This window comes from Amborella trichopoda, chromosome 5, assembly GCF_054954075.1.
Source record: "Amborella trichopoda isolate Santa Cruz 75 chromosome 5, AtrichopodaSantaCruz75HAP2 v2.0, whole genome shotgun sequence".
NCBI lineage: Eukaryota > Viridiplantae > Streptophyta > Magnoliopsida > Amborellales > Amborellaceae > Amborella > Amborella trichopoda.
In genome coordinates, this window is record NC_142340.1 from 42,439,808 (window position 1) to 42,462,117 (window position 22,310).

A 22,310-nucleotide genomic window follows, 5' to 3' on the forward strand; every position below is an offset into this window, starting at 1 on the left:
ACAAACTTTCATAATATAGTGTTTAATGATCTAATCAGATCAAGAACATGCCTATAAAGTCCACCTTTCTTCTTGCCTTCCTATAATTTTGACTTTCTTTATAACTAACCCAAATCATTTTTCTAAATATTATTTTTTCTTATAACTCCAATTTTCTAATTTGAAGAGAGAAAAAAAGGAATCAACTTACTTATGCATTGATTTCATTTTAACTAACCAAATCTCTCTCTCTATAAATTATATTTCCTCTCTTTTTAAATATTCTCTATCCATAAAATTCTCTTCCAAAGCTCTTCGGCTCTTTAATTTTTTCCTCACATCTGTGTATCTCATCTACATCTCTCTTTTCATCTCTTCCATAATCATATGTCCTCTGTCATCCACACCTCTTTTACTCTATCTTTCTCAGGATAGGCCAATGTGACATATCCTACAATCTCTGTATTATTAGGATCTTTTCTTATTTTTATGGCTCGTGTCCACCCCTTAACTCTGGCTTATAGATAAAATTTACCTATTATCATAAGAGCAAGCTTTCTATGTTTCCCCTACAACACAAAACTTATATACTTCCCCTTATCCAACCGTCCATTCTGAATAGAGGGCTAAGATTGCCTCAATTACAATGTCATGTCTCTACACTATTTTATTTTTAATTTTTTTATATAAACTATTTTGACACCAAATTGTGTACGTCCAATCCTCTATTAAACTCGCACTAGTGAAAAATATAAAAAAATATTTTCAATAAAATAAAATGATCAAAATACCCCTGAAAGATTCAAGGGGTATTTTGGTCATTATATTTTATCTAAAATTTATTTTTAATATTTTTTATAGGTGCGCCCCAATGAAAAGATAACACGTACCAAATTTCATATACGTAAAAGTTGTATAAAAAAAACTAAAAATAAAATATTTTGAGACATAGGATCTAGGATCAAATGGTGAGTGGCTCTCTTGATTAAAATTGAATGGTTGGATGGTAGGGGAAGCATAAATCTTCTATGCTGTAAGGGAAGAATAGAAACATTTCCCTTAGTAGGGAGAGCGTTCTACTATTTGTTGGAATTGAGCTTAAAACATAGCATTGTAAATCAACGAGCGCTAACCAATTAAGCTGAGGTTTTTTGAAATTTGATTATAACCATCTCTTCTCCGAATGTTATATATATATATATTTGTCTTCCATTATAGAAAGTTTAGTTTTCAGCCATCCATTAAATCAACATCTCTCTTTTTCTCTCTCTCATTCATGGTACGCACATGCACACACACACAAAATTGGGTCCACCAAATAGAAAACCAAGAGCAACAGAGGGAGCATAACTTTGTAAACCTGGTATCTATGACTCATGGAGCCTGCTCCGCGGCACCGTGGGGCTGGAGTATGGGAGCATGGACTATTTGGTTCATAATGGGATATACTATGGTTCACAAGTAAAATAGACCTATTGTGGGTAATTTTCTTAGTGGTAAATGGGCAAAAAAGTCATTTTTGAGATTACCTATTAGGCTTTCTAAATAAATACATTTTAGGATACCTAACCATGGTACAAACTTTATAAAGTTTATGCTCCATATGGGTGTGCCTTTTTCTAGCACACTATCCCTTATGATGCAATCATAAAGGGTGGTAAAGATTGGAACATGCTTCTTATAAGAGAGAAACAATCGTTTTACCTCCATGGATGCACCTTCATGATTGGAACCTTGCTTATTATGAGAGAAAAACAATCAGTTTAACTCAACTAGAAAAAACGATCGGTAAAGGTTTAAAAAAATGGATCGATGGCTTGAATCGGTCACATCCGTACCTATGTCGGATAGGGGGAATCGGTGGATCGGATTGAAAGAATCGGGGGAATCAGCAATTTTTGTTTCAATTTTTTTACAAAAATAATTCAAGAAAAAAATATTCATCCTTTTTTTTTTCACTTGACTTGGTGGAGAATCACTTGGAATCGGTCGGACTCGATAAAGAATCGTCGAAATCAACAACTCAACGAAAAAATCAACGATTCCACTATTTGGAACAGTCCGAATACCTTTTTTTGGTCTAGTCCAGTGTGTCTTGGGCAATTCCCGATCTTGATCGCCCGATTCTGGATGGGGTCACCGTTTTTGTAAACCTTGATAAATATTAAATGGTGTGGTTTGTATAAGGTTGCGAATTTAAATAATCCAATTAAGGTGCACCTCTAAATTTTATCATAAGATGTAAATTTAGCAATAAAAATTCTTAGGGTGGCCTTATATTTCATTTTCATATTTAATTATGAATTTTCGAAGGCAAAAAAATGTTCAAATCAAGTAGATCTATAAGCACATGAAAATCTTGAAAATGGGTGGTCTAGATAATGTATTGCAAGATGCACTATTTTTTGGACTCGAAATCTTTATTTTTTACATACTCATATATTTTAATATCGAGATGATCAATTAGAGGGTTTTCCAACCTCAAAACATCGCTTTTTGAGGTGCACCTTAATTCTGAATTTTAAGATTGCGACCTTATATAAACTTTTTCTATATTAAATAGATCACTAATATTTGTGATATGTGGCATTTGCAATGTGGCACTAGAGCAAGGGAGATTGGACTATTTTACTCCTTAGTGCATTGAACTCACAATATTATGTACTATATAGTTCACAAGTGAAATAGACCTATTTTGGGTAATTTTCTCAAAGGTTACTGGGCACAAAGTTCATTTTTCAAGGTTACTATCAAGGTTTTCTAATATAAACTATTTAGGATAATCAAGGCGAGGTATTTCCCGGGTTTAGGGTTTAGGGTTAGGTTTTAGGATACCTTGAAATCCAACTAGCCAAAGTGAGGTTTATTGAGGCTCCTATCACATGATAATGATGACATAATATAAAATGAGCCTATTTTCATTAGGGAAAGGTTTCTATACTTTCCCTACTGCAGATAACATATATTTTTCCTGCTTATCCAGTCGGCCCAATTTAGATCAAATGAGCCCCTAACCATTTCATCTTTTAGATCAGAGGTTTCAGAGTATTTTATTTTTAATTTGTTTTCTACAAACTATCCAAATATAAAATTTGGTACATGCTATCATCTCAATGTGTGAACCTAAAAAACTATTAAAAATAACTTTTCGATAAAATATAACTATCAAATACCCTTTAAAAGTTTTATAGGCATTTTGGTTATTTTATTTTATTGAGATTTTTTTTTATATTTTTATATGTGCGACTTTCATAGAGGAGTGGACACCCAAATTTGGTGTCAAAATAGTTTGTAAAAAAATTAAAAATAAAATAGTGTAGAGACCAGACATTGTGATTGTGGCCATCTCAAGCGTTCAGTAAGAAAAAATGATTGGATAGAGGAAAGTATATAAGTTATGCAGTAGGAGAAGCGTAGAAAGCTTACCTATTTCATAATTGACAACTTTACAGGTGATAACCAATGAAGAGAGCCTATTTTCACAATCGCTCCTCACGTAAAAACTAAGGTTTGAATACCACTGTCTGGACATCCAAATAGGGCCTTAGTATGTGCAGCATATGTCTTGTATTTACGTGAGCATCTAGCATTTAACTATAACGATCTCTTCTCCCTCAAGAATTAAATTAAGGGATTGTATATCATGAGACCATTTACTTTTGGTATAAAGAGATCACAAATACTTGTAATCATCTGATGTCAAATTTGACAGCTTGGGTCTGTCAAAAATCAACAAAATTCTTTTTAACTTCGACCCTAGTCAATGGAACAAATGCAACAACTCAATTTCACATTAAGATTAATTGTGACCTTCATATCCCGAATGTGAATAATTTTATTATATACTTCATTAAATTAAACTCAATTATAGAATAAAATATTAAAAAAATAGAAAATAAAGGATGCTTTTGCTTAAAGCAAAACGAATAATTAGATATCTATGAACATCAAATGTGGAGGTCGGTGTGGGTTTCCTTCGTTAAAAAAAACAACCAATGTGCTGCTTTTCTGATCTTGTGCACCATAGTGCTATAGCTTAGGTCCCCAAAATATGTCCAATACCTCACTTTTTTAGTATATACCCAACTCATTGCTTTCCAAACAATTCTCTTTTTTCCCTTACTTTGTAGCTTTCTACACAAGTTCACTCATATGTAAGCCTTCCTCCTACGTAACTCCACACAAAAGCAACATCACATGGAGAGAAAAGCGAGGGGGAGGAGAGAGGGAGGGGGAGATGATGGATAGGGGTGGCAACGGGTTGGGTACGGGTCAAGTCCAACTAGACCTGGACTTAGACCTAGACCCGAATAGCATTTAGCTATAAAATTTGGACCCATAACTAGACCTGTCGGGTCTTTGGTCTATCCGTTGGATTAAGCTAGACCCAGACCCAAACCCGAATAGTATTTGGTTACAAATTTTGGACCCATAACCGGAGCTGTCGGGTCCTAGGTCTAGCCATTGGGTCCTAAGTATGGTCAAATCCACTGCCATCTTATGACAATGAGTTTATTTTAATTCTTTTTTTTTGCCATCATATACCTTATGATTATGAGCTTTTTTTTTTTGTCAATAATATTGTAAATATTGACAGTATTGCAACAATATGAACACCTAATGCACGCCTAAAGACACATGCCATCATATACCCTATAATTATGGGTACGTGTAGGGTACGGGTCAAGTCCGGTTGTACCTAGACCCAAAATGGTATTCGATTCCAAATTTTGGACCCATACCCAGAGCCAAGGTCAGGTCTACCCATGAGATCCCAGCTCTGGTGGGGTCCATTGCACCCCTAAGGATGGAGGGAGAGGGAGAGGGAGAGGGAGAGAGAGATACAGAGGAGAGAGATAGGCTTGGCAATGGATGGGCCCGTTTGGCCAGCCCTAGAAAAGGTAGGGTCTAGGCCACAAACTTTGGACTGAGGGCCGGGCTAGGGATTGTGCCAACCCAACCCTACCAACCCTTTTTTTTTATATAATTTATTTTTGACTCGGCCCGATCCAAACCCGGACCCGGACCCTGACGGTTGCCTAACGAGAGAAAGAGATAAATGTCAAAATAGGAAAACAAGTTGGGTTGGAGCCAAATGCATAGGCACTATCACTTCGAGTAGTGTATTTTGGGGCCTAGGTGCATTTGTAACCGATTAACTTGTCGAACCACTTATGTAAGACCACTATTGTCAAAGTGCTTGCTAGAAAAGGTGTGCTCTTTTTCTTTTAATCGATGTAACAGGTTAGAATGACAGACTTGGTTTATTAGTTACAAAAAAATGGAAGTGCGCCATTGATCGAAATTTGTTTCATGCGGGCTGGACAACATGTCTACGTAGGCGGTCCAGAAAGTGTAAAGCATCCACATTAAAGAAGGTGTTTCATCCAAAAATCAGGGAAATTAAAGATCCAAATATTTTCTTTCTAAAACTATTATTTTTAATTTTTTATCTATTTTTTCATATTCTTGATCTCTGTGTTAGATATTACGTATCTTTAATATTAAGTCTTAAAATCCATATCCAAATAGAATTATTAAAAGGACCGCATTTCTACATATGCGGGCTTGGCCGCATAGAAACCAGGTCCCCAATTGATTTGTGTATGTTTGGATTGCGTCAACATATGTGATATGATACCACTAGGCTGGACATGTCTCTCTTCAAGTAGAGAAAAGTAGGGGTGGCAATGGACTCCGATGTGACCCGTCACTCGAGGGGTTGATCCGATTCGAATCTGAGTATGGGTTCAAAAATTAGACTTGGCAGATTGGAGCTCGGTCCACATCTTGGACCCGAATACTATTTGGGTCTGGGTCCAGGTTCAGGTCTAGTTGGGTCTAGATCCAGGTAATATTTTTGGGTTCCAATATATGAAATATAATTAAATATAGTTAAGTAAATAGGTATTTTAATTTTTGGGTCAGGTCCAGGTCTGGGTCCCACACCTCTCACACTATATTTTCGAGTCTGAATGTAGATCCCACACCTCCTACACTATATTTTTTTATCTAGGTTTGGGTTCTACGTCTTGTACATGGAGGTCACAATCACAATCAAATTTCCATATTTTTAACTCCATATAACTAGAGATTGTATACTGTAAAACCCTTGATTACAAGGAGGTCACAATTACATTTAGGATTTAGCCATTAGATGTGAAATTCAATGGATAAAAATGTCACAGTCTTAAATAAATTTTATTTTGGGTTTTATGCCCAAATGGTGACTTATTCTCAACCACAGGATATCAAATCTAGCAGCCAATGATAATTGTGATATCTTTATGTCAAAAGTAAATGATCTCATTGTATACATTTCCATATAATTATATCATAAAATATTATCCACCTATTGGTGTATAATGTCTATTTACTCCGTCGTGTAAAACTCAGTCTAAGATTAACTTTAGGATATCAAATTTTGGGAATATAAGTTCTTCAACTTATGGACCAAGTTTAAAATTTCCAAATTGTATTATTTATGGGCTTCCAGCAAATGATGCATCGAGATTGCCCAAAAACTGATGCCTCAAGATTGAACGGAGGCTATTCAATTTTTAAATAGTGAGATCTAAATGTCAAAAAACTCAAAATTCAAAAAAAAAAAATTGAAAATAATAATCTAGCGTTTCCTAAGTGGTTGCAATTTTTAATATTAAAAAAATCTCCTAAATGGGAGTAGATGTACACTGCTGCTCCAACAAGAGCATCTCAATGGTGAGCACAAAAGAGAATCCCAACAATAGTGCACAAACTTTAAATCTTCTAGAAGCCTCTCTCTCTCTCTAGCTCTCTCTCTCTCTAGGATGACATATCTTTCTTTCATGCAAATTGATTCCTTTCCTGCACATCACCTGCACATGGTACCATCATTTCAAAAATTTCAAATCTTCTAGAAGCCTCTCTCTCTCTCTAGATGGAGCTCTTGTTTATTTTATTTTTCTAAAACTTGGCTTTCATGTGTGTGTTTCTCTCTCATGTTGTTATTTTATTTTTCTAAAACTTAGCTTTCATGTGCGTCGATAGTGTTTGGGCATATCCCTTCTTTTATCTACCTCTTTATCTTTCTCTCTCCAAAAAAAACTCTCTTTATCTTTCTGTCTCCAATAAAATATTTTCTTTTATCTTTCTCTCTCTAAAAAATGTATGCCATTTTTGGAACGTCTCGTCCATAACGCTAAAAAACATTCTGACAATAATCCAAAAGGCTGCAAACCTTCTAGAAGCACCATCCCCACCGCCACTCAAACCGCTGCGCAGCTTGTGCGTGGGGTCCACTTTTTCTCTCTGAGCGCATTATCCCTACACTACGTGCTTTTTTTTTTTCTAAAAATTTATATATTTTCTCTTTTTAAATACTTATACACTTTTACTTTTAAAATATTTATGTTTTTTTTTTCTCTGAAGATAACCATATCAACAAAGACATTCAATGAATCGAAAGCAACACAACACGACCAAAGACTTCAAATGCCATCGTTCATATGAAATATGCTTTCTCTCTCTAACTTTGAAAAATATGTACTTTGTCTCTCTAACTTTGAAAGACGCCCAATGCCATTATTCATGGGAGAATAGGGTGGGCCTACCTTGCTCTTTGTCCCTATAGCTTGGGCTAAGCCATGCCATGCCCAGGCCTATTAAAGTAGGGTTGGACCAGGCCAGCCCTGGCTTGACTTCTGGCACCATAGGTCTCGTAATCAGGGTCGGATTGGACCATCCCCACCGCCACTCAAACCGTTGCGCATCGTGTGCTTGGGGTCTAATTTCTCTCTCTAAACGCTCTCATCCATACAATATGTACTTTCTCTCTCTAAATATAGCCTTATCCAACAAAAGATGTGCAATGGATCGAAAGAGGATAAGCAATACGCCACGATCAAAGAAGCCAAATGCCATTATTCATAGGAGATATATTTTCTCTCTCTAACTTTGAAAAAATATGTACTTTCTCTATCTAGACGTGGCCATACGAAAGACGCCCAATGACATCATTCATAGGAGAATAGGGTGGCAACAAGCTGGGCCTACCTTGACGCTTGTCCCTCTAAGCCGGGCTAAGCCCTGCCTTGCCCAGGCTTATTAAGGTAGGGTTGGGCCAGCCCAGCTCGGCCTGACCCTTGTCTCCATAGGGCTAGTAATCAGCGTTGGATTGGACCATCCCCACCGCCACTCAAACGGTTGCGCAGCATGTTCTTGGGTCCACTTTCTCTCTCTAAACGCCATCATCCATACAATTTGTATTTTTTCTCTTCAAATATTTATGTACTTTCTCTCTCTAAATATGACCATATCCAACAAAAAAAACGTGCAATGAATCGAAAGATGATAAGCCACACAGCACGATCAAAGACGCCAAATGCCATCATTCATAAGATATATTTTCTCTCTCTAACTTCGAAAAAATATGTACTTTCTCTCTCTCTCTCTGGACATGGCCATATGAAATATCATTCATAGGAGAATGGGGTGGCAATAGGCTGGGCCTACCTTGGCCCTTGTCCCTGTAGGCCGGGCTAAGCCCTGCCCTGCCCTGCCTCAGGCCCAATTAAGGTAGGGTTAGGCCAAGTCTGACCCTTGTCCCCATAGGGCTAGTAATCAGGGCTGGATTGGACCAAGGGCAACCGAAGGGAAATAAAAGGAAAAAAAGAAAAAGGACTAGACCGGGTCGCACTAATCCTAACCCAGGCCTCAGGCCACGGTCTATAGCCAATGACCTACTTCTCTTCAGGGCCATCCTGTCGGCCCATTGCTAGCCCTTACGAGATATACTTTCTCTATCTAAACCAGTGCAGAAAAAATCGAGTGGTTAAAATCGTAACTACCTCGTTAGATTGGAAACATCCACTAGCCAATTCCGGTTTCGGCCGATCTTCACGAACCGGCTGGGTATTTTAAAAGCAATTGAGAAAACAAAAAATACCTAAAACTAAGGAATTTTGTTTGTAACATATTTTTTAATGTTTTTCATCATTTTGACAAATATTAGAATTTTTTTTTGCCACAAATACTTAATTTTATATTTTTCTATTTTTTTTGAAAAAATTTAAAATACTTCTAGACACAAATCAATTCTTTAAAATCCATTTTTTCATTAATATTCAACTTTATTTGGATGTGTTTTGTTAATCATACTTTAAATAAACTGTCTATATTTTATTAGATTTTTTGTATATTTTTAATATTTTTGGACCGTCCAAAATTTGCCTGATTAGACCAATTAAACCGGCCGGCTTATCAGTTAGGGCAGTTGGACCACTTAGGGCCACATGTCTATTAACGGTTCCGATTCAATTCTTTCTCTACCGATCTAAAAATAGTAATATGCACTTTCTCTCTCTAACCATGGTCAAATGCAATGAACGAAAAGAGATAAGCAACACGGTGATGACAAGAGAATCCCACATGGAGCACTAACTTATGGGGGGCTCTGACCCCTCACATAATCAATGGCTTTTTTTAGAGAGAAAGACGATTTGAAAATGCTTTTTCTAAAGAGAGAAACGACTTGAAATGACACAAGAGATAAGTCTTTGCAAAAAATTGGAGACATTTTGATTGGTCGTCCTTATGTAAGAATGGTGTAGAATGGATATGACATTGTTGTAATCACGTGCCAGCACCATAAAAAATAAAAAATATAAATATAAATATAAATAAATAAGAGAGGTGGGAAATAGTCGATCTTTAGAAGATAAGAAAGATAGCGACCAGTGTTTGAAGTTGTTTCCGAGGGAAAGGAAAAAGTTTATATAAACTTGCAACCATCAAATGTAGAACTACAGATACACCTAAAAGATCGATATGTAAAAGTTCTTTTAATTTTGAAAATTGAAAAGCTCTCTAATTAATCTTCTCAATGTCGAGATGTATGACTATGAAAAAACCAAAGGATCTTGAGTCCCAGAAATGTAACATATTATCTAGACCGTTTATTTTCAAGATTTTGATATGATTATAAATCTACTTGATTTTAATCAATTTTTTGAGTTTAAAATTTTATTAGTTAGATTTGAAAATAGATTTTGAGATAATCTTAAGAATATTTTACATCAAAACTATATGTTATGATAAAATTTGAAGATGTGCCTTAAATGGATTGTTTAAGGTTGCAACTATATATGGAAACCACACCAACATGAAAAAGTATGCAACGAGACTATTCGTATTTAATGTATAGGTCACAGTTATCCTTGACCTCCTTATACAAAAAATAAATGCCCTTATTTTGGATATATCTTTAAGGTCTTAGTGTGGTGGAGTGAGAGAGAGAGGGAAGAGAGATATGGTGTGTATACGAGTTATTATAAGAAATATGATCGATAACATAAAGAGAAATTGGGTTGAGCCTATAACAGCTTTTATAAGAAACAAGATTTGATAAAATCAATATTTTGTAGAAACATGTGATATGGATCGAAAATCATTGATTTAGATAGGGAATCAATCATGACCAACCTGATCCCATGTAGGAATTGGTCTGTCAAAGAATCAAGCAATCTGGATATAAATCGGATCACCTGATTCTTAAAAATTGTATTTTTATTTTTTATTTTTTATTTTCAATTTTCTTTTGGATTGGTTCTCACACACTAGAGAGTTGGTCCGGTTCGCCAATCTAGATTGGTCATCCTTCTAAAGCGGACTGGATTTCTAGATGTCCGATTCACCAGGGAATCTAGGTTTTAAAACACAGAATAGGATAAAGAAAAGTTGGGTTTGGAAGGTTCTTTTGAAAGGAAAGATACTAGGAAATGAAATTCTTTCTCACTATGCCCTAAGTTAATATTAAAAATAATGGATACGTAACGCATAAATTTTTTAGAGATAAGAGAGCCAAGTCGCCATTAAAGAATCATTAAATTACTCTATTATTTAATTGTAGACAAACCTGTGGAAGCATGTGAGGCCGTCACAAGTTACAAAAGGCTTTGTCCTCTTGCCATGATGCCCTAGAAAACAATCATATGACTCAACAACAATAATATTTAATGACCTAATTGATGATTATTGAATACGATTGAAGACAAACGAAATGTAAGATATTAACTATGTGATATTTTATTTCTTTTTTTTTGACTTGATTTCAAATGTCCATCAAAATACGCATGATTTTGAGCTAAAATAGTATAAAAAATATGCAATATTAAATAGTTGAAAAGTGGAATGTATTTTAATAAATTTCCTTTTTTATTATTGGAAAATTCATAGATAAAACCTATTTTATTTTTTATATTTAAAATTGATCCTATATATTTTACAATTAAATACACTTTTTTAGAATAATTGTATTTTAAGTTTATCTCTTTCTATATATCGGATTAAGCTCAAAACTAATATGTCTATACTTCTCACCATTATACATCTATAAAAATATTAAAAATAATTTATAAAAAATAGAACTATCAAGTTACCGTTGAATAGTATGGGGGTAATTTGGTCATTTGATTTTAAATAATTTTTAAATATTTTATAGGTATATAATGGTAAAAATTATGATCATACCGAATTTGAGTGCGATATAATGTATAGAAAACAATATAAAATGAAAATAAACCTTATAGTCTCAAAACATAGGACTTGATTATAAAATATGAAATACATAGGAACTTTCTTAAAAATAAAACAAGATTTTATATGTAAATTTTCCATAAATATCCTCATTGTTTAGAAACTTGCATATGGCTCGACTATTGATACTATTGACCAAAATCCCCTCAAACTGAGGAAATCATATAGGAATCCAAGGAAAAAAATTTGAAAAGTATACAACTAGATAATTAACTTTTAGTACAAGGAAATCACAATTATCGAAGTCTATCATATTATCGAAGACATATAATTTACAATTAATGGCTAAGTGTGATTGTAAACTCCTTGTAACTATAGCAAATGGTCTCAAAGTATACAATCCCAAAAACAATTAAGCTAATAGTGCTTGCATATCAAAGGAGAGGGATTGACCTGGACCATAGAAAATGATGGGCAAGTTTTGATAACGTTTTTTTAGACTATTTATATGGAGTACCTAAATAAGGCGCATGTGTACAATATTTAGAGTTCATAGAACTCTTATTTTTTTGGGAAAGATAATTTCTAACACGCAATTTTTGTTATTCTTTTCTTCGCAATTTTTGTTACTCTTTTCTCGTTTCAAGTTCAATCTAGGTCATTGAGTTTATACTACTACTCCATAGGCTAGTGGACTTATAAGTTCAGTTTCATTTTTAAATTAAAATTCTCATTCTATTTTCTTATATATTTGTGCTCCCCTCTATTTATCAAAGTTTACTACTTATTTTATATTTTAGATGGAATGAGCAAATAAATAAACACTAATAGAAAAGCCATGTGCACAAACAAATAAAGAACAAGGACCAAATTGAAAGAGATAATATTTTGCTCTTTGTACAACTAAAATTCCCAGCACCATGTGAAGCATTAGAAAACTCTCCCAATGAATTTATTCTTTTATATCGCTATTGCTTTTCACTTTATTTTCCCTTTGTTTGTACTTTATTTTATTTTCTTTAGATTTATTCTCCATTTCTTTGTACCTTAGTTTCCAGGAAATTAGGGATTGTTTATCTCTTGCTCCATATTGATATACTTTTCACGGAGGATTAGGGCGGGCAACAAGCAGGGCCATCCCTGGCCCTAGCCCACCCCTAGTCCTATGGGGCTGGCCTAGCCCAGCTCTGAGTGGGCCAAAGAGGCCCTGGCCTAAGCCCAGCCCCTAGTCCTATAGGGCTGGGTCAGTCCTGATCCGTCCCTAGTCTTATAGGGTTGGACCAAGTCTAGCCCGGCCCTAAGTGAGCCAAAGAGACGCTAGCCAAATCGCAGCCCAAGCCCTATTAGAGCTGGGCCGAGACAGGCCAAAAACAAAAAAAAAAAATCCCGACCAGACCCTATGCTCGGTTGACAGTTCCCGGGCCGGCCTGCCCATTGCCACCCTACGAGAGGCAAGAATGCATTATCTTATATTCACCATTGTTAATAATTAAAAGTGAACCGAAAAATGGACACAAGCATCATGATATTATTATAAAAACTAAGGTACCCGGCTTTCTTGCTTAATATGACCCACCCGGTCTCTTTTGTAGGACCCATGTGCCCATATGGGAGTCGTATACATGCTCAACCTCTTTCTCTCTCATTTAGACTTGAACGCCGGGTCTTTTTTTGCATGATATTGGCCAATGGGTCTCTTTCAAAGGGCCCAAATGGTATACTGGATAGCTTTCAAATTTCTTGAACACAGGACCTTTTTTGCATAATATTGCCCAATGGGTCTCTTTGAAAAATGGGATCTTGGATAACTTTCAATTTTTCGTCTCTCTCTATTAATGACAACCTTCACTATGTCTCTAGGAAACTAGGACCCATTTGAAGATTTGGATAGCATTCGGGTATCTCCTCTCCCTACTCCTCCTTAATAGATATTCATAAACAATATTATCATGATCAGATTGCATCCAAGTTTGGTCCAGTCAAAATCAATACATTTGTTGTCGTAGTTGAACGAGATATTAAGAAAAATAAATAAAAATAGATGTAATATTTTGAAACTGTAAATTATACTAAAAAAAAATTACGAACTACGTTTAGTCAAACCAATTAAAACAATCTGGTCCGATCGGTAAAATCCTAATAAAACAGGATGAAGTTTCTATAAGCCTTAAGCTCTATGAAAACAAAATAAAGCCCTGACCTCAAATCTTCATCCGAAAAGTACTTTTGACAACAAAAATATATGTGGGGGCACTGAAATCAATTTCTAACATTGAAAATAAATTTTGAAATTAAAAAATAGTACAAATCTTGTAGATCTATGAACAATTATTTTTACGGTGAAATGAAATGTCTAATTAATTTATTACAACATAGTTTAAAGCTTGAAATCCTAATTTTTTCCACCTTTTATGATCGATGCAAAAGGTTTTTCAAAGCTTGAATTGCGATTTTCATTGAGTTAACAAGTGAGGCTTTACTTATTTTAATAGGATTGTAATCCTATCAAACCTTTTTTCATAAAATATTAATTTTAACTTGTTTTCAATGAAATCCAACTTTTATTTTGGACTCAAGGCATCAATCAATCAAACCATCAATTCAGTCCGATCTTGATAACTATCACACCTGTACAAGATTGGTACTAAAACAAATTCTCTCAAATTTAATAGCTCAAACAGCATGGCATCTTTTTTTTTTGAATTCTCGCTTCTTTATCCACCTTTGATGGCATTGAAAACGAAAGGCAATGGAGGCACATGATACAAATGTTCATCGAGGTGGTGGACCATAAGAGGGCATTCTATTTCCATGCATTAAGCCACCGACATGCTGTAAGGGATCTTAATACATAAGAAATATTATATGATCATGAGCGACCAAATTGTTTATTTAGTTCCACGGTTCAAACAACTTGCCAAGGGGATTTGATGGGCCCCATAATCTTGCATGCAAATTTATTTTGGGTTCAAAAAGAGAAAACAAGGATTTGGTGCTCAAAAAGTTTTGATTGCTCAAACACTAAATCTTGACCATCCATTTTGATAAATGTCAGATTTGAATGATTTTTTAGCTCAAAGTCTTTCTCTTCTTCGAAAAATATCATGAAAATGTCAAAACACTTCAAAACCAAAAGTTACCACTTTGTTGGGTACGTGTGTCGTATTACTATATTCCCTACTTGTTTAAGGTCAATTTTGATATTTTTAAAGGTATTTTTGATAAGGTACTCAAGCGAAATAAAAATTTTAAAAGAAAATCCTCTAGTGTTAAAAAAAATAAATATAAAAGCATTTTCACATGAAAGAACTTTCCACTTAATTAGGTATAGGACTTTTTTCACACCAATTGGTCCCAACACAGTTTTCACACTAATTTGCAGTCCAATGGTGTGAAAAAACTCCATCCTATTCACATAGAGGAGTTACTTCATGTGAAGATACTTTCATGAAAATATTTTCACACTTACCAAATGCGCCCTAAGAGGATCTCATTTCAATGTCTCATTTCCCCACTTCTCTCTCTCTCCATATCTAAGATCTCATACTCTCTCTCTAACCATCTCTTTTGTAAATACTAAGATCACTCTATCTTTAAAGGACATGATTTCTATGAGTCCATATAGAAATGAGTCATCTCTTAAAAATGTATTTTTGAGATGAATTTTTGGATCTAATTTTTAAAGATATGTAATCTCTAACATGAAAATCATGAATATGAAGAAATAAATAAATTTTGAAAATTAAAAATAATAACTCTATTAAGAACATTTCACATGGTTTTTCTCTTAAAAAGCCCCTAAATTTATTGAACTGTCGGTATCTGGATTCTTAGGGCCCGTTTGGATCCTTGAAATATTTTATGAAAAAATCGATTTTTGGTAAAATATATTTTTAAAAAATTTATGTAAAATAATATTTGAACTCTTCCAAATCTCACATTAAATTTCATTTGAATTTTCTCTCCATTCTCATCAACATACAAAAAGGATGGGATTACATGAAAGGGGCATAATTTGCATATATAAATATATTTGGGCATGTAGCCGGTATCGTGCCACTTTTGTGTTTGACTGAAGGGGTATGCGACGCCATATTTGCTTAGAAAATAAAACAAAAAGGAAAAAGCTACAAAGCATGGACCCAATGATTCTCATTTTAACAAATGAGATCGTGATCTAAGGAATAAAAACAAAATACACGCATGTTTATATATAAAATCTATGTAATAAAACCATTTACTTTAGGTATAAAAAAGTCATAATCATTACTGATCATTAAATATGAAATCAAATGGTTGGAGATGTGCTATCGACTGATGTGTTCAAATCTAAAATAAAATTTTTCGAATATTGTGACACACTTTAATCTATTGGATTTCACATCCAATGGCTAAAAATAATTGTGATGTCTTTGTATTAAAAGTAAATGGTCTCCTCGTATATATAGATTGGTCTAGAGTTAACAACCTATCAAGATGTTAAAGTTAGTAACAGAATGAGTTGTGATGAGTACATTTATCAAAAAATCATTACTTCTTGTTTAAAAAATTATTTTATTATATAACTAAATTGTTAAGTAAGGATAAATTTGAAACTTTTATAAAAGTTCAATAGTATTTTAGAAGTTAATATCCTAGAACTGTGTTTGTATAATACATTTTTTTTTATCTGTTATGAATATAACAAAAATATATCTTGTCTTTTAGAGATATTTATACAAGCACCCTTGCTTGATGAGCAATATATCATAAAAAGTAATTTTTTTGAAAAATAAACGATCTAGTTAATAAATTCATCATCTACAACTCATTTTAACATGGGTACGAATTGTATAGAGCCGATGATCTAAACAATCAAAGTAAAGCCTATATTCAAATAGTACAGAGAAATGTGGTTTCAATATTGGAAATCTTTGTGATAGCCTAAAATTATATTTTCATCTTTAATTATAAAATTTAAGGGATTGTATACAATGAAATCATTTACTTTTAGTACATGAAGGTCACAATTATTTATAACCATCCAATGTGAAATTTGATCACTTAGGTGGGTCGTAAAGTTCGAGAAAATTTCTTTTGAACTTATGAGCTTGGTCAATGAAATAAATGCAGCCACCCAATTTCACATTTAATAGTCAAGATTAATTGTGACCATCTTGTACTAAAGGTAAAAAGTATCATTACATACTTTCGTTTTAAAGCTTTAAAAATAGTATAGATCAAGTAGATTTATGAAAACTTGAAAATTTTGAAAATCAATTATCCAAAAATGCATTGCAATATGCACTATTTCCAAAACTTGAAATACAGTTCTTTCTCATGTCCATGCATCTTGATGTCAAGATGATCAATTTGTGGATACCTGGCCATCAAAACAATTACTTCTAGTGAAACTTTAGAGGTGGGCTCTAATTTAATTGCTTAGAGCCTCGACTCTATATAATTTTTTTCTCATTAACATTAACCTTTGTAATTTGAAAGGTTGTGAATTATATATATATGTGTGTGTGTGTGTGTAGCATGCATCAAGAGACGCAATTTACACATGGTTATCAAAATTTGGAGGGAGGACTCATATAAAAAAGATGAGTGGCCCGAGTCATAGAAATGTGTGTGTGCGTGTGCGCGCATATAGGGGAGTGATTTTATGTCACTAAGTCATTGTAATATAATGAAGGGCAATAATTTCATACAACGATTGTATCATAATATGATGCAACGACACTTCTAGAAAACCATGTGTTGTGGTATTTTTATGACCCAAAATTTTGCACACACACTCTCTTCATCTCAATAATCAATCTAAAAAACAAAAAAATTCAATTTGCCCTATATATGGTCCAAATGAGTCCCCTCCAAAAACGAATCTAGACCATTCATTTGGTGAATTTCAAGATCTTAGCATTTTTCATTTTTTTTGTTTTTCACATTGTTCATCTAATGATAATAAAGCCATCCAAAAAAATTGGAAATAAAAAAATCCTTTAAGGCCTAGATCTATGCATCTCACCAAAATGAATGGCCTCTGTTTATTAGGCTAAAAAAATACTTTCTAGGTTGTGTTTTCAAATTTTTCTTTTTTGTGATTATTTATTAGAATGAAAATAGTGTATATTTCAAAATTTGGATCAAACAAATAGATATAACATGGTTTTTTAAAGTTGTTGCATCATATTACTATACAACCATTGCATAAACTCATTGCCCTATAATGAAACCACACTATTAGAAAACCATGTTTGTGGTATTTGTATGACCCATAAAATTGCACACGCTCTTTCATCATCCCAATAATAAATTGCCAAAAAAGTAAAATTCAATTTGGACCTAAATATAGTCAAAATGAGTCTCCGTACAATAATGAACCCAAATCATCAATTTGGTGAATTTCAAGATCTAGATCTTTATGAAATTAAAATCATTTTTTTCTTTTTAATATTATTCATTTAATAATAATAAAGTCATTTAAAAATTTTAGAAAGAAAAAAAAAAAATCCATCCAAGACCTAGATCTAAGCATCCCACCCAAATAGATAAACCTATGTTAATTGGGTTTAAGAAATAGTTTTTAAGGTGTGTTTCTATTTTGATTGTTCATTAGAACAAAAAATATATAAATTAAAAAATTGAGGTCAAACAAATAGCTAGACGAATCGCTAGACAACCGTTGCATGAAATCACTCCCTTATATATGGGGAGTGATTTCATGCAATGAATTTTCTCTCATTTAACAAAATATTTTTCTTTCTCTCATTTAACAAAATATTTTTCTATCTTCGTTATAAATTGAAAATTATACAAAAAGACCATTTATTTTTTATACAAAGAGGGTACAATTACTCTTATTTGTCAAATTTCAAATCAGGTGGTTACAAGAGTTTCATTTACCATAATCAAAACTAAAAAATATTCTCAAACTTCATAAGATACTTCAAGCTATCTAATTTGACATCTAAAGAATAAAAGTAATTGTCGCCTCTTTGTAACAATGATATATGGTCTTATAGCATACAACCCCTTTTTAAATTTATGTATGTCAATGTACGTATATGCGAGAGAGTGAGAGAGATAATTTATCTAGAATCAAGGTATATACACAAGGACAAAGTAGGGCTATAAACGAGGGAGATTTAAACCATATTGAAATACTACTATTGCACCAAGTAAATTTACCATAAGAAAATTACATACATATCCGTTATAGTTTCCATTATTACGGCTCTACCGAATAGTTTCCGTTATTACTACCGTATCCATTTTTTTCATGTCAAAACGGAAATTTCAAAAAAAAACGACTTTACTCTTTTTAAGTTGAATTCAAAGTATTTTCGGTTGTTCAACAGCCGAGAACTAAGCCAATTTGGGTTTTTAAATAACCAACAATTTAAAATTTAAAACTTTCGATTACTCAAAGATTGAAACTTTTTTTCTCTCTTGTGGGTTTGCTTATCCTCTCTACCTCTCTCTACATTACATGGGTAAAAATAATTTTTATTTTAAACTCTCTCTCTCCTTTAGTGAACGCTCTTTTTTTTTTTAAGTTTATAATCCTTGATATTTGTCCTAAATTTAGAGGTTCAAACTAACTGTTCCCCATGATTTTATCGATAACTATGACTTCAAAGAGGTAGAGAGAGAATACGACATAAGATTTCTCCTAACTTCTAATTTCATAATCCCTAAGATTTCTCCTAAATATAGGGGTTCAAACTAGTTGTTCTCCTTTAATTTTATCGGATAACTAGGACTTCAACGACGTAGAGAAAATATGCCACACGAGAGAGAAAACATTAATCGATTATTGAAGAACAGAAAATTTAAAATTTTCGGTTATTTAACAATTGAAAATTTGTTGAACAACCAAAAATACTTCGAATTCGGTTGTTCAAAAACCGAAAAATGATAAAGTCATCTCTTTTTTAAAAATTTTTGTTTTGACATGAAAAAAACGGATACAATGATAATAACATAAACTATTCGATAGAGCAGTAATAACGAAAACTATAACAGATATATATGTAATTTTCCCATTACCATAATATTTGTAGTTTCAGACCATATATATCACCTTGTAGGATTTTGGTATTTTTTAATATGAATATCTCGTAGGTATTAAGTTTCCACAAGTTAATGGCATCTCATTCTAAACAGTACGTAAGGTATTTGTAAATAGTACTTTCAAGCACCGTTATCTCACTAAATAACTAACACCAATCACCCATTAAATATTTGTATTTATGAAGATTAATATCTTACAGTGTTCATAATGAGATATTGCTATTCATAAAAGACTAATATCATTCGAATCAAAGGGTAAAATTTAAAATTAAAAAAACATACAAATAGACTATTTACTTTTGATACAAAGATGTTACAATCATTTTTATCATTTAGCTTTCGAATCAGGTCATTACGAGAGTATCATTGATTAGATTTAAAGTGTAACAAAAATAAATAGTCTCACATTGTACAACCCCTTAAAAATTACCCCTTGATTTTTTTTTCTTTTGAATATTAACTTGAGGTAAAAAATATATAAAGTTGTAACCTTATTTGTAGAAATATGGTTATAAACAAGGTTGTAGTAACCTACACCATCCATTTTATTTAAGATGTGTAGATTTGACACTTGTCTTAAATTACGTGCATGTATTAGTACTGTCTTAAAATATGTGTCAGATATAAAATAAATGGTACAAAGTATTACGATCTTATTTTTATAAATAAAGTTATAACCTTGTATAAAGTACACCTTTAATTTGAGATATAAAAAGTTTTGGCAAAGTTTTATGTTGACAGTCTATCTAACACAATCCACCCATTTTACTTGGGCTTGGGATGGGTTAAAGAAAAGTTTAAGGTCCTCATCCTTTTTAGACAAAATTGCTTAAGGGCAAGTTAGTTATATATAACAAATGTGAGACCGACTTTGCTTATAGGACAGAACGTTGGGTGGTCAACAAAAAACATACGTATAAAATGTGCATAGTTGGGATGAGGATGTTGAGATGGATGAGTGACAAGACAAAAAGGGATTAGAATAATTATAGTTGAGATGAAGATATTGAGATGGATGAGTGACAAGACAAGAAGGGATTAGAATTCAAAATGAATACATTCAAGACAATTTAGGTGTAGCACCAATAAGCGATAAGATAAGAGAAAGTAAAATTTGTGGGCTGGCCATGTGAGGCGCAAACTCAATACAACACATATTAGGAGGTGCAAATTAGTTCAAGTTGAAGGTTAGAAAAAAATAAAGGTTATGCTAGAAATGATATATGGTTGGAAATAGTGCTAAAAGATATGGTGACTTATGGCTTCATAAAAAATGTAGCCCTTAATAGAACAAAATGGCAAACCAAAATTCATGTAGCCGATCTCAATTAATTGGAAAAAAAGCTTTGACGATGATGATCTTTAACTTGAGATGTGATTTAAATTATCATATTTCATTGAAATACCCTTTTCTCTGATTTTAAAAAAAGGGCATTATTATCTTATTGTTCCTCCCAAAATACAAGGGGGAAGAGTAGATTTTCTAAAAAAAATTGAACCACAACTATAAATAGTCTTAAAATAACAACTTACACAATATTTCCCTTCAAAATTGCCTTTCGACCCCGTATAACATGATTTTTTATGGCTTTCAATTGTAGGGCAAAGAAAATGGATTAAATGTTCAATAATGAGTCATTTTGCCTCGCTTTATAAACTTCCCAATCATAAAGTCAAAAACACAAGTCAATATCATTTATGAACTTATAGGGAGTGCTTTTTCTATAATTATCCTACTATATAGAAGTCAAACACTTCTCCCTATCCAGCCGTCCAATCTTAATTAACATGTGAGATGGATCCAATCACCACGTCATGCATCTACACTATTTTATTTTTTTTTTTTTTAACAAAATATTTTGACACCAAATTTTAGATGTCCATTCCTCTCTTGAACTCGCACCGAAAAAAAAACAAATATTCTTGATAAAAATAAAATGACCCCTAAAAGTTTTAAGGGTGTTTTGCTCATTCTTTATTATTAAAATTTTTTTTTTAATAATTTTTTCTGTGTGCCCTATTAAGTTAATGGCACGTGCCAATTTTTATATTCATATGATTTGTAAAAAAAAATTTAAAATAAAGTATTATGAGGTGTCGGATCTAGATCAAACGATCAATGACTCGCTTGTCTAAATTAGATGGCTGGATGGGGAAGGTAGTAGGGGTAGTATAGAATGCTACAATAGGCCATTGGATAGCCACAAGGGCCTCGATCACAATTTCATGCCTCACTCACAGTGTTCCCCTTTTTTTGTCGAGAAATAGACATGGCTTTGGTATGAGTGCCCTTGCCGGCCTCGCTCAGCCCTAAAAAACGAGGGCCTGGGCCACAACATGTGGCTCGAGATCTTGGCCACCACGGACCGAGGGCAAGGCCTGCTTCAACCCCTTTTTGTTTATGCTTTTTTTATCTTTATTTCTTGGATTATATTTGGCACAGACCGACTCTATAGGGAGATGGCTGGGCCAAGGCCAGGGCCTCTTCAACCTGGGCCAAGGTCAGGACCTCTTCAGCCCGGTCAGGGCCGGGCTAGGTCCAAGAGTAGCCCGGCCCGGTTACTGCCCAGCCGCAAAACAACGAGGTTTAGCCGATTAGTTTGGCCAAAATTTAAAGATTTTGTTGATGGTATAAAAATTTGGGATAGCTTTCTATGTTCCCCTACAACATAGAAGTTCTATCCTCCCCCTTATCAAACCGTCCATTTTTTAATGGAGGGCTAAGATTGCCCCAATCACAATGTCACGTTTCTACACTA